The 14273-nt window shown below is 37.6% G+C and overlaps 1 protein-coding gene across 4 annotated transcripts in view; it reads right to left on the bottom strand.

The window, feature by feature from the left end:
* Positions 1-14273, bottom strand: part of jvl (javelin-like) — a 109053-nt gene that overhangs the window by 50613 nt on the left and 44167 nt on the right. The window lies entirely within an intron of this gene.

The raw sequence follows: 14273 nt of genomic DNA, 5'->3' as shown, positions 1-14273 counted from the left end.
TGTACCGTGAATTTCGCGGAATAGAGGCGATCCGCAGCAAATAAAACGCTGTGCAACGCACACACGCGTCGCCTCTCGTAGCGCTGCATCGCACGGCGCGGTGCATCGCGGTGCATACGCATTTTCTCCGTTGATTTGTAGAGCGTGTCTAGCGTTTTATCCGTGGTTAGCCTGGCGAGCGGGCTCGTAGCCGCTCGTTATTTGCAAGAGATCAAAAGCAGTAAGGTCGTCAATTTGAATCAATTTCGTTAAATCTGAAACGGTAATGAGGGGACACCGCGATCGGAACACGTTCGCGATCCTGATACACGTTATTTACGATAATGTCCGGTTCGGTTTGACGAATTAAGCCGAGCCGGCGTTTTACCCCAAGGCGTGCGAAAGGTGTAGCATCGTCGGATTTAGCGGAGCATACACGGCACGCGGAGGTTTCGCAAGACGAAAATCGCGCGGTTTCGAACGATTTCGAGCATCTTTTTTTATTAAAGCCGCCGATGATCGCCGCGTTACGTATTATACACGCGGTCGGGTCACGCTCGCATAATTATGCGCGCACGTGTTTTCACGGTGGGAAAAACAGCGAAGGAAAATCGGCCCGTTCGCAAAATAATTTATTCAAATTGCCGCATTCGATCGATATTATGCAAAACATTGGAATATCAGCTCGGTCCGCGTTTCGATCATTTTTCTAGCCGCATGCACGGGCCGCTCGTTGTGTGTTTTGTATGATTTGAAAACTTCTTCGTTGCTGCATCTGGTTGTAATAATTCTTGGCAACTTTCTATCGAAATCACAATCTATCTCCACATAACAGTTGCACAAACTTATTAGCGTTGTCCGTTTCAAACACGCCTTTTCAGTAAAAAAAAGAATATTTCATACTTTGAATAAATACACTAAAATTCAAATATCTATTAAAAATCTGTTATAATTCAAATTTATATTAAAAATTCATAATTAAACATCGAAAATCTACTATAACTAGATTTTTATTAAAAGTCTATCACGATTCAAATTTCTGTTAAAAATTCATTATAATTAAATGAAAAATCTACTAGCATTAGCTAAACGAAGAAGAATCTAGATCCAACTTTTTAAGAATTTAAGAAAGACACGCATTTCGTTTTACTCGGCATCTCGTGCGCATATAAATGATGCGGCACGCAACAGAATGTCGTCATATATGGCAGCGTGGGGAAGGTGCGATTCTAATTAGAAGAGCGAGATTTTTGCACACGGTCGCACCTAGGTCACCGGGGGCTGGAATCGTAAAATAAGCATGTCGTTAGTGCACTTTTACTTTTCGCTAGGCAGGCTAAATCGGGCCTCTGCTCGATCTTCCCGGCGATTTTTCAATAGCGGATCAAGCACCGTAATTATCGCGTACCGGTTAAAGGATCCCCGATGCATCGGAAGACTGGAATTTCCGGTCTTGTGGCTCTTGCACCGGTAGCAAGCACTTAATTACAAGCGGCGAGATACCGTATCTCGATGCACTTTTCTCGGCTGCATCGCCATTATATCGGGCTCTGCTCCGGAAACGGTTTATCTGGCGCGTGCTGCTATTTTCGGCGGACATTTTGGCTGCGGAACTTAGCGTTCTACGCGCAAACCCGCCATAATCTCCGACCATCGATTCCCCGGAAATATTAATGCATTGTCGGTCTATCGAAATCCTAACGGAAAAGACGCGAATTCGTCTAGCGAGAAATCGTTAATCACTTTTATTGCGAATAAAACGAAGTGTATTAGCATTATCCCGCGTAAATTATCACGCTGAATGAAAATTAATGAGCGGAATCGTATATTTATGCGAGATAACGCGTTGGTGCGCAAAGCCGCAAAGTGGCTGCTGAAAATAATGCATGACTTCTCCTCCGGCTTACGCTGTTCTCCGTATCTGTGTTCTATGGAAAATTTATAGCGCGAATAACGTATGCCCGTAATATTTCTCCGATAGTTATAGGTTTTCATCGAGAATGCCGATGAAAGATTATAGGAGGAGGAATTCCTGATTTACAAGTGTTAGTTGCAATCGATGCACTAGGATACACAAAGATGTACTAAAATGCAATAACATGTACTTAGATGCACAAAGATGCACCAAGATGCACAAAGATGCACAAAGATGTACAAAGATGCATTAAGATGAACTAAGATGAACTAAGATGCACAAAGATGTACAAAGATGCATTAAGATGAACTAAGATGAACTAAGATGCACTAAGACGAACTGAGATGAATTAAGATAAACTAACATGATCTAAGTTGCACAAAGATGCATAAAGATGCACAAAGAAGAATTAACATGCACGAAGATGCACTAAGAAGCACATTAGAATCTGCATTATTGATTCCTTGTACTATTTTCGTTACAATTTCAATGATTCGAAATTTTTCGATTCAATAAATTCTTAGAAGAAAAAAAACAATTTCTATTCATTGTGTGCCTATATTTACTGAAATATTACATATACTTAAATGTTGATGGAAGAGAAGAAAATTTCATTGATTCTTAAAAGAACGAAATTTAATTAATCAATTGTTAATTATAAGATTCTAGGAAGAAGAACTAATGAAATCGCAGTGCGAAGGATTGATGCGTCATTACAAATTTAAAAAATCGAAAGATCGACGACGAAGTGGAACAATTAACTGTTAATTGATGATTTTAGGAAGAAGAGCTTATGAAATTGAAAACGCGGCTAACTCGGCGTGCAACGTTGCCCCCGGCAAGAGATTTCTGATTGGTTTCTGGTCCGTTCGGCAAATAAGCTGTGCGGCGAGCGCTGTTCGCGAACAATTACAAAATCCACGGTGGTCTGTTTAACGAACCGTCAAACGCGGCCGAAGCATGAAATTCATACCCTGGCCCCGCCTCGCCTAGAAGAATTGTCGCACGCGATCCGGAGCGGAGAGACCGACGCTCGTTTCCGTAACCATTCACGATTTCGATGCGAGAATAACTGCGAACGATTGTGAATTTGACATTCTGACCGTGCACCGACCGTGCGAGTTACGGGAACGCTATCTGCACGCGAGCTGCAAGCGAAAAATACTGTTCCGGGGAAGTTCTGCCGTTCCGATGCCCCGACAGGCATTATAACTGGACTCAATCATAGAATTTGAGGAAACTCGACGGGAACTACCACCTCTGCCCGAAAGTGTGTGGACGTTTGATTGCATTTGTATAATCGAAATTATGTGATTTTTGTTAAACAGTAGTTTTCAATCTTCCCACATAAGCACGCATTTCTTAACATATGTTAGAAAAGCTAGGCGATTTTCAGTTGCCGGTCTCTCAGTTGATTTTGGTTACTCAGTCATTTCGTACATATACCTTCTCTCAAATAAAAGTAAAATAAAGCTTTTTAAGGAAAAGAATTAATATCATATTCATTTGAGAAATAATCCAAGCCATAATCCCAATACCATTTAACATGAATTTATATATTGAATAATTTAATATTAGAATTACTTACAATTATTTATATACTTAAATACTGAATCTGCAATAATTATTTGCCAGATTCTATTCAATTTTTAAATTTAATGTGAAAATATATCAGCACAAATTCCATTACAAATAATGAATCAAATAATGAAACAATAAATGTTTACAAAATATCATTAAATTTCTAAAAATATAGATTTAAATACGACTGACTGTAATACGTAAGAACGTATTAAATGATAACCAAAACTGCAATGCAACAGATAATGATACAGTAATTCTAGAAAATACATATTTGTTCACGAAACTTCTGTTTCTCAATAATTTATGGACATTTCGAGTATGCGTCATGTATAATTCACTGTTACAATGAGTATTGTGTAATGTTTGTTCAGGAGATATGCTAAATAGAGCTATTATCATACATAAGAACGTAATCGATGATGATAAGAGGTGCAATTTTATAGATAATAATACGGTGGCTCTATAAAATACTTATTCGAACACGAAACTTCAGATTCTCTGTAAATTGTCGATGTTTAACGTACGGATAATATGTGATTTACTGCTACAATCAGTGTTGAATAATATTTGTTCGAAACTGACAGTTACGATACGTAAGAATGCATTAACACTTTCACAAGATGTGCAATGCAATACACTATAATAATCTAGAATGTGAAAAATGGACATTTAAACTGAGAAATTCTAATGTTCCATGGAACAGTGAACACCTGAACAATGGACGTGTTAATTAAACTGCATCGTGTAACTAATGTTGTTGGGAAATACGATAATTTACGAAATGCAGCGTCGGAATTAAGTGCATTGAATATGTTCCACAGAAGATAAAACACTGCTCAACAATGAACGTGTTAATTCAACTGCATCTTGCACCCAATCTAAATGCCAGGATGCAACAAATTCTCGAACAACGCAAATAAATCACATTTTCGAAAAAATAAAAAAAGAATACAAATACAATACAAAATACGAATCAGAAAATAAACTTTTGGTCACCAAACAATGCAGCAGACCGACAGAACCGCGCAAGTCTGTATCAAACGAGCAATCCGAGTGCAATCTGCGCAACCACCGCGCGTGCAGTATGCATCTCGGGATGCAGTATGCAGCTGGAGGTTCGCGATGCTCCTTGGAGTCTCGCGCGTTGCGTCGACGTTCCAGCGTGCTGTTGCACACGCGGTTTGCGATGCAGTATGGCAACTGGTACACGTGTTGACATTGTATCCGAGGTGCATCCGCGGAACAGGGACGTTTCTCGGACTGGCTTCCTAATCCGGTTAAAACGATGGCGAAGGGAATGAGTGAGTGTGTATGTGAGAGAGTAAGAGAGAGAGAGAGAGAGAGAGAGAGAGAGCAGCTCTCCGTCGTTTGCGGCTCAATCATTCCTTCGCCGAGATGTTACGAGGCCGTTCAACCGACTGCAAGAGGAATGCACCGGCTATCTGTACCACTGATTTTGCGCCGATTAGTGCCGCTGCATCTCGCAACCCTTTCTGCTATGACCGCGCCATGTGCGATGTTCGCGGGCGCTCGCGTTCTCAAACTGCGTTTTTATGCGAGAGCTGATCAATAGATCTCAGAAGTTTACGCAAATGCATATTTTAGAAAATGCACTGGACAAATAAAACTTCAACTAAAATACGCAGCCCAAAAAATGTTTCATGGAATTTGGAATTGAAATAAAATTTGTATAACGCATTAACATTTATCAATGACCTGGAAACCTAAACAATGAATATTCCAGCTACTAAAATTCGCTTTATCTTATTTACCTTGTGCTACCTGCGTCAAGCAATTTTTCAATGTCGAAACTCGCAAAGAATTCACTTACTCAATATCGGCAAAAAATTGCTTAAAGTGCTCCCCGATATTTCCTGTAACGATAAGTCTCGGTAATCGGAGCACACCGTTTTCAGAACTTCGCGAACGAAACCATCGGAAATGGCGAATTCTCTCCGACCGCTTCGAGATGGTAGAAAACACGGTGTAGCTTGATCTTGTACCGGCGCGGCTTTCTGCCGCAGAATAATGTCGGGATCCGTAAAAAAGAAATATAGGTTTCTTGTTTAACATGGAACGGTACTCGGAGAGTCAGTCGGCTCGGTCTTAATAACGGCGAAAACGTAGTAAATTGTAAGATGGCTGGAGATTACTGTGCAATACGTTATTCTTTCGTCGTAACGGGAATTGAATTGCTAGCTGCAGGTTGCGTGTCATTCTCATCCTGCTAATTCTGCTTCCATTCACGGTGAAGGATCCGAGAATCCACGAAACACGAATCTTCGATGATAATTTTTCAGCATTGCCGGCAATAATTGCCAAGAAATGGTAACGATCTTCAGATTGCACGCTGACCGAGGCTCAAGTCCGTTTGGACCCAGATAACTGACAGTAATAATAACCATAACTTCATCGATCGACAAATATTGTTATTTGGCTTGAAACAGTCTTGGCAGTGAGTATAGCAGTTGAAAAATTTTCGAGCCCTAAAAATATGAATCACGATCAGATCAGCTCAAGTTCAGACGAATTTGATTTTCCGATTTTGAACGAGGAAATTACATTGATTTCCATCGGATTACGCCGCGAAAAGAACGAATCCAATAGAGAAGATAGAGAGGAAGTAAGAGGTGTGAGACGACGAAAAATTAGAATCATAAATAGCGAAATGAAACCGAAAGTGAAACTGCGGAAGATGCAAGCTGTTCAGAATGGGTACTTTGTAGAGAGTACGAAAAAATACCGCCAAGTGTACAATTTATACCTGGCCAAAATCTCACAGCATCACGCATAGCTTCCAATATAAACGAACCAATCGATTTTTTTAAACTGTTTTTCACCGATGAACTCGTAGAAAAAATAAATAACCACGACTAAATGGGAAGCTTCATATAGTGATAAGAGGGCCAAAAAGGGACTACAATGTTTGCTCTGACCGTAACAAGCCTGACGGTAGACGAGAGATAGCGTGTTATTGTGATACGTGTCCAGACAAACCTAGGATACATCTTAGAGATTGTTTCACTAAATATCACACTAAAACTAATTACGGAGTATAATATTTAACAGATTTTGTTGTAGTCAATATAAAAATGAATATATTGGTGAAATTTTATTATTTGTATACGTTTGTTTAACTATAAAATGATTTTAAATTATTTGTAGAATATTTCCCTAATACTGCCAAAATCGTCTCGAGTTGCTGGTTATATTTCTTTGTAGTTTAAATTCCAAAATCTACTCTTTCTTTGTTTACCAATTTCCTTGAAAATAAATCGTAAGGCAAGAAGTTGAAAAAAGCTGTCACAAAGCAGCATTGTTTTCCATAAAACCGGCAGTTGTGCCAAGGTTCCCGAATCACACACGCGTCGTCGAAACGGATATTTCGTGTGACCGGAAAAGGCGAACCGGAAGGATCGATCGTCCCGAAAGGTCACCGCGGTTCAAGCGCCTCGATCGCTTTCAATTACGATTCAGCCCTTGTACGATTTTTCTCGGGACTGTCCGACGGTAATCGCGGCCACTTCGAGCCTCCGATTAATTGATGAAACGTCGACACATCGCGGAACGGTGCTCATCCAATACGAGCGACACAGTTCCGACGACGTATAATAAGCTGGAAGCTGGGTTATCGTGTCCAAAATTATTTTAACGTTATTAGGGGAATACATACTGCCACGAATAAGTCACTCTTATTTAGGACAAGATAACAAGAAAAACTAAACGACATATCTAATTCTAGTTTCAAACAATCGAAATATCAGTTCTTGTACCATAAAAACGCACAACGCCAATGAGTTTCTTCTATGTTTACTTGCTTTGTTTTTAATTCTTTTTAACACTAGATTTACGGACCACGAAAAGCAGCTGTTTTAAATTAGTTTACAAAAGTGACAATAAGACATTTATTATATGTTGAATAAAGAAGTCATAAATGCAGCTTTGTATAATATTATATGTAGCTATCACGTTAAATAACTGATAAATATATCTGAACAATCTGAATAACCGTAAATTGAAAAATGTCCACGGGTTCCATAAACTTAGTGTTAAATGTGCATTTTGTCCCATTCATCAATTCGTTGCACTGAATGGGACATGCGTATTCATGAATGGAACAGTGCAACAGAATAAAGTAGTAGTGGTATTAATCTTATAAGTACTGTTTTTTTTTTATTCATTATAAGTACATATATTAATATACAGTAATCTCAAAATTACATAAATCCACTTTTTACATCTTTGATTAATGTCACATTTTAGTAGTTCATGTCAGAAGAATAATCCTTTCGATAAAGAGAAACTGGAAAAAATTAACAAAAATGTCTGAATAAAAAAAACTTAAAAATTAATGACATAACAAGCAAGAACAGTTTAGGGCACCCTTTATGCCGCATGTTTCATTTACACGTTTACTACAGATCTATAATCTCATTCATAAATTTGGTAACAACATGACAATCTGTTATTAATAGACTGCGAATTTTATGCATTTATGAGAAAAATGATTGGGTCAAATACAAAACAGTAAAAACATTTCAAGAATTTAACAATATCGTCGCATTACTTTCAATCCACTAAAATGATCAAGAAACGAAATAAATGTCAATGGAGCTCCTGCATCTTGCAATTAGTGCAGATAATTTTTATTTTGCATAAAAATCCGCAGTCTAGTTATTATCGTTGAATTGGCACGTAACCGTCGTTCAGTAATGCCTTATTTCTCAATATTTAATAATAAATTATGCAAGACATACAAAATTTCTTACACGCTTTATAATAATTTAATTATAAATTTGTAATTTATTTATCATTTTTGAAAATAATTAATTTTGATTTCGATTTAAAGATTTTCTTTTAACGTTAGACCAGCTCATGGTGTTACCCAATATTTACTAATATTGATGTATGCTACTAATACTTTGTCCAATGTTACTAATATTTTGGATTTTGAAACTTCTTGTTTCAAAGGAAAAAGAACTTCGTTTAACATAAAAGTTGAAAAATCGGTTTTTCGCCAGAAATTACCGCTTTCCAGACAACTGTGGGGCGCTGCGGCGGGCTAAAACAACGGCACAATAATAAATGGGGGAGGAGAGGGAGAGGCTACGAGAATAGAACAATGTGGTACGAGGTTCAACGCGCCTGTTTGGCTCGCGATACGTAAATGAACTTGTCTACGGAAGTGGTGAACGAACCAATAGGATCGACAGCGGCGCATATGGCCGGCCAAGGCACGCGCACATGGTACACAAGGGGTGCAACCGCGATGCAATCGTGAACACGATTGATTTTCTTTTTCGGTCTGGCGATATTTCAGAGCACGGCCTCCGGGTAAACATACACTGCTTTGCGAAATCGTTTGAACACGCGTTTGAACCGTTTCCACGCGGAGATATTTTAACTTTAAATGCAAGATATCTTTTCTGACCTACAATGTTTCCTCTTGATATGATCTTGGCTCGTGCAGTCAGACATATTTTATTTGAAATAAAAATAAAAAATGATCATCTGAAATAATTTATTTTAGACCGTTATTCGAAAATAAAAATAACGATTCGTTTGAGATAATGCGATTTCAAATAATAAATTATTTCGTTATTTCTTTAAGAGTGAAATTGGTCAAAAGAAATAATGCTGAAAACGATAATGAACAAAAAGATTTTATTTCATGAAATCTTCACGACTATTTGTTCAAAGCAAGAACATGTAAGTAAGCCAGCCCCAAACATTTTTAATCTCATAATTGTTTCGAATAATTGTTTGAAATAATTTATTTCAAATAACTATTTCAAATGATTATAACATAAAATAACATGTTATTTGAAATAATAATTTCGTCCCTCGGTGTTTGTCATTTGTTTTTTCATTGATCAACTTTAATGACATGCTTCGAATTTGGATCAGCGAATATTGAAACGAATACGTCTGTAACCTTTAGCATACGAGATGCGATGGATCGTAAAACTATTGGTGCACTTACGTCTTTTTTGTGATAATGAGCATTGAAAATGCAGCATATGGATGTGCTCTAGATTTTTTAGAACTCCATTGTCATGCAAATACATAGTATGCTTGGTTGGAGGTATCATTAATATTATCATTACAAGTGTTAAGGAAAAAACGAATATTTTATGGACAAAAAAACGCACTGCGACCTACTTCGAATATATACAAAAATTACAAATTCAATTTTATTTTGTGGTTAATCGTATTTTGATTTATTCATTGATTTTGATACTATACTATAAATTATTATTACTGTAGTTTCGACTAATCCAAAAGCTATTTTATATTATCAATATTTTACATTAGAGTTTCAGAATTTCAAAAATGTATTCTTTCACAAATTCATTATTTCAAAATTTTGCTGAGTCGAAGTTCGCTATTTCAGCTGTTCAAAAGTGCACTGCTACAAGATCCACGCATAGTGTGAAATGGAAGTTATAATAAAATTGTTAATAAAACTGTCCTCAAAGTTGAAGTATGTGCACAGATGGTTGCCGACACGTAAACCACAAGAGTCGCTGAACTTATGGAAGATAATAAAGCAAGATGAGGATTTTTGATAGCACATTGGAGCCCAGATGGAAAGTGGTCAGAGCAAATCCGTTTTCCAGGTCGTTAAACCACATCGTCGCGGCCGGTGCATGTGGAGACGTTTATGTAGTGCAACAAAATTCCATTATGCCACTTTTTACAATGATGTACCAATGCTCAGGTGGGGAAAGAAACGAGAGGAGTGGAAGGTTGAAGAGGTCAGCGAAGCGTGCCGACGAGCATCCGCTTCCGCAGGATGTACGATTGTCATTTTCTTTTTTAGACTTCGACCGCAGCGCAGGGTATTGCCGATTCATTTAGAGTTCGTTTGACGAATCCAGAGGAAATTAACGTTTCGTAGAGGGCTACTAGATCAAGCGATCATTAGATTAAGCAATTATTAGGAGATCGTATTATCATTAGATTTTGTTATTACTGGATGCTATTACTGCTAGATGCTATTGTTGTTAGATGCTATTATTATAAGATACTATTATCAATAGAATTCTGTTATCACTAGATGCTATTGTCACTAGATTCTATGATGGCTCGTAAATTCCTACTCTAATATAAAATTCTGGGTACTGATTTGCAGAAATGTAAATTAGGTTAATATGCCATGATGTTGTCCCAATTTTATACACTAATTCACAGAAATTTAGCACATTTCTATTTTATGCTTCGAGAGTTCTATTGTAATTATAAAAATTTTATAGACATTTCTATTGCATCGAAGAAATATTTAATTTTTAATACTAATAATTTGATATTATTCATAATATATTTATAATAGTGTTTATAATAGTATATTAGTACTATTAATACTAAAGATTTAGCAAATCTTTATTTTGTGCATCATAATAATGATAACTTATAATATATAACTTTGTATAAAAAAAATTTGAACTAGGTTAACGAACATTGCTATTCGAACATTGCAAGTTGACGAATTCTTACTTTATGCATCAAAGTATACTATTGCACCGATGCAGTACATAGTTTTGTACAGCAGTTTGAGCAGAACTGAGAACTTTTGCAGATTAATACTTCATGCATCGAGAATTCTGTTGCATCTAGCGATCATCGAATGAGTGTGAATCGTACTATTGAAATGAAATTTATCCGTTTGTCTTTGAAGAAGGACGGTACCCAGCGTTCCGAAGATCACACAGAACGCAAAACGATACACGCGATCGAATTTCATCGAGAAATATACGGTGCGTAATTGTATTCGTAACACTAGATCTACGCCATCTAATTAAACAAGTCGCCGAGCGAATTGAATCAGAGATCATCAGAGATCATCGTCATCCACGTACAATAGTAGTCTTATCCAAACCTTGCAACACATCATCATCATAATCGATGATCAATCTTTTATTTTTATGGAACAGTTCGAACATGTTGCGAAGTTCAAAATTCATTGTCCAATTGAGAAGATAAAAGCGAAGAAATTTTACGAGATAAGTCGCAGCGAGCTTTCGCTTCTCGATAAGATACCTTCTGATAAAATATACGCCGTTCATGAATTCAAAATATTCATTTTATTCAAAAAAATTTTTCCAATAAATTCTTTGAACCTAATTGTATCCGAGAAATATGTTGAATAAAATTTCATTTGTATGTATAGTATCTCGAATAAAATCATCAAATCTTTATTTTTACAATATGTCGAATGAAATGTCGTTTGTATAATATCTCGAATAAAATCATCGAATTATAAATTTTATTTTTATAATATTCCGAATGAAATTTTATTCGAGTAGCGTTTCGAATGAAACTTTACTCGAAAAATATTGCGGATAAACTTTTATTCGAAAAATATTCCAACGAATTCATTCGAATAGAATTTGATCCGAACAATGGCCGAACTCTGCTACAATCGTGCCACTAACGACCCCATAAACTCGCGAAAACCCGTCGAAAAATGCTCGTTTTTCCAGGGCCGATCGTTTACTCGAAATTTTACATAAGCCACGGTAGAATGTACGCGAAGCGGTCACGGTAAACCGCGGTCTTTAAGCAGCTTCCAGCTCGGCACACGGCATTCTCTCTCTCTCGGCGCTATCAGCGGACAAATAAACCGCCTGAAATATAATGCGTGGAATTTCTTTAATTTTCGCCTAACAAGCTGCCCGGTGCAAGACTCCTACGTGCGTCCGCCGCGGTAACCGATGCAGGCCCCGATGCACCGGCGAGGGCTCTCTCGCGGTTAGGTTTCTCTTTTTCTCATTAACGCTCGAATTACTCGGCGAGATGGCGGGGCGCGTAAAAGGCCGGTCAAAGCGTAGCGAAACGTCCGTCGCCTCGCTTTATTAGGCGATCGCCGATCTACTAGCACAGTGTGAATGCAAACGAGCCCACCTCCCTTGCTCCTCCCGCCGCTTCCTCCTATCGCGGGCCTAACTCGGGCCGGGCCGATCGCAAAACCCGTTCCGCCGTCTACGCGGCCGTGGTTATCTCTCCACTTTGTGATGATAAAACGGAGAAAAGGAGAACCGAGACGCGGCCCGGCCAGACGATAGTCTTTATTGCGAAGGGACGACACACTCGGTACGTCGTTAGTTTACAGACGCTTTCCAGAAATTGTTGCACCTACGGATTCACGGTCGTTAATTTCGGTTTGTTCGATTTTGGTTTGCGCTTCAATTTCTACCTTGTGCAGGCAGCCGTTTTCTGTTGCTCTGTTTTCGCCACCGATTGGTTTTAATTGGCATTTTATTTCGAATCGTTTACTTTGTAATCTCATATTTGCAACATTGCGTGGTGATATAACCTTGACTTTACTTTTAATACTTTTCTGTGAACCATTTATTTTTTATTTCAATTTTATTCTCAATTATTTCTTCCTTGTAATCTCGCATTTTCAACCTTGCGTAGGCAATTTTATTTCATGCATTTCTTTCAACAACATTCATTTTTTATTTGCATTTTACTTTGAATTATGTATTTATTGTAATATCACAGTTTCAACCTTGTGCGAACAATTGGTTTCATTCGATGCATTTCTTTCAAGATTTCATTTTTGATTTGCATTTTACATTGAACTATGTCTTCTTTGTAATTTCATATATTCAACTTTGTGTGGGAAATTGTTTTTATTTAATATATCTTTTCCAGTTTTAATTCCTGTTGTATTTTGAATTAATTCGTATTCTTAGTAAATATTTCTCTGCAAAGATTCAGTGAAGATCATGCATCTTAGTGAACATCAGCAAATTCCTAATGGCACAGATTAATATTAATCACTTGTACAATAATTGTTTAGCTTTGTCACAGAATTTTAATCGGTTTATGATTATAAAGTATTGAAAATTCATGGATAATTAAGAAAGAAATATTGAAGAATCGTGTGCGGCTATATGAAACAGTGGGAAATCACTGATTATAATGAAAGAAACGCTGGAAAATCGTAGATGATTTTAAAAGAAACATTGAGAAATCATGGATGTTTATGAAGTATTGAAAAGTCAACAATAATTACGAAAGACACATTGCAACATATTCATTCCCAAACTTCGGTAAACGACAAATCACATTCCGATCTAAAAAACAACAATTACGTGGCCCGTTTCAAAGGAACCACCCTATACATTATTTAACAGCGATATTAAATGTCCCAACTTTGTCTCCAATTATCTCCGATAATCAACTAACAGAAAACTTGATTGGACGTGGTCTTGCCACTAAATAGCATTGGCACTTCAATTATGATCAGAATTCGCCTAAACTCCATACGGATTCGACTAAACTCCATACAAATTCGCCTAAACTCCATCCAGGTTTGGAACAACTAGATTCGGAACAGGCGTTCCGACTGAATTACTAATAAATTCCACTTTCCTTACGGGCGTCGAGGATACACTGTAATTATCTTGAACAATTACTTCCATGGCCTACATCACTCCCGACCGTGCTAACCAGGAAACGTGTCAAGTATGAAGACCACGAGTCTCATTGTACAACACCGTGAAAAATCCTAATCTCTTATCCGATACGATAGTTTAACGACTTCAACAATCACGATTTCCGTGTGCATAACATACCGATCGGGATTCGAAGACGGAGAGTGAGCCGATTAAGGTGATAGGTGTTAAACCGTTCGTTGGGAAATCGACAGGAATATGACAACCATAAGCCGCGAGATGAAGGCATAATGAGAGACCATGTAGGTCGTGCCGGCACCAACTTTCTAGGATCTATTTTCGCAGTAGTTTCGAAAAAAAAGTTGAACCGTTTATGTGTGAAAGTATCA

The sequence above is a fragment of the Megalopta genalis genome, chromosome 2, assembly GCF_051020955.1.
Source record: "Megalopta genalis isolate 19385.01 chromosome 2, iyMegGena1_principal, whole genome shotgun sequence".
NCBI lineage: Eukaryota > Metazoa > Arthropoda > Insecta > Hymenoptera > Halictidae > Megalopta > Megalopta genalis.
Note: the sequence above shows the minus strand (reverse complement) of the source record. Positions and strands in the feature narration are given on the sequence as shown.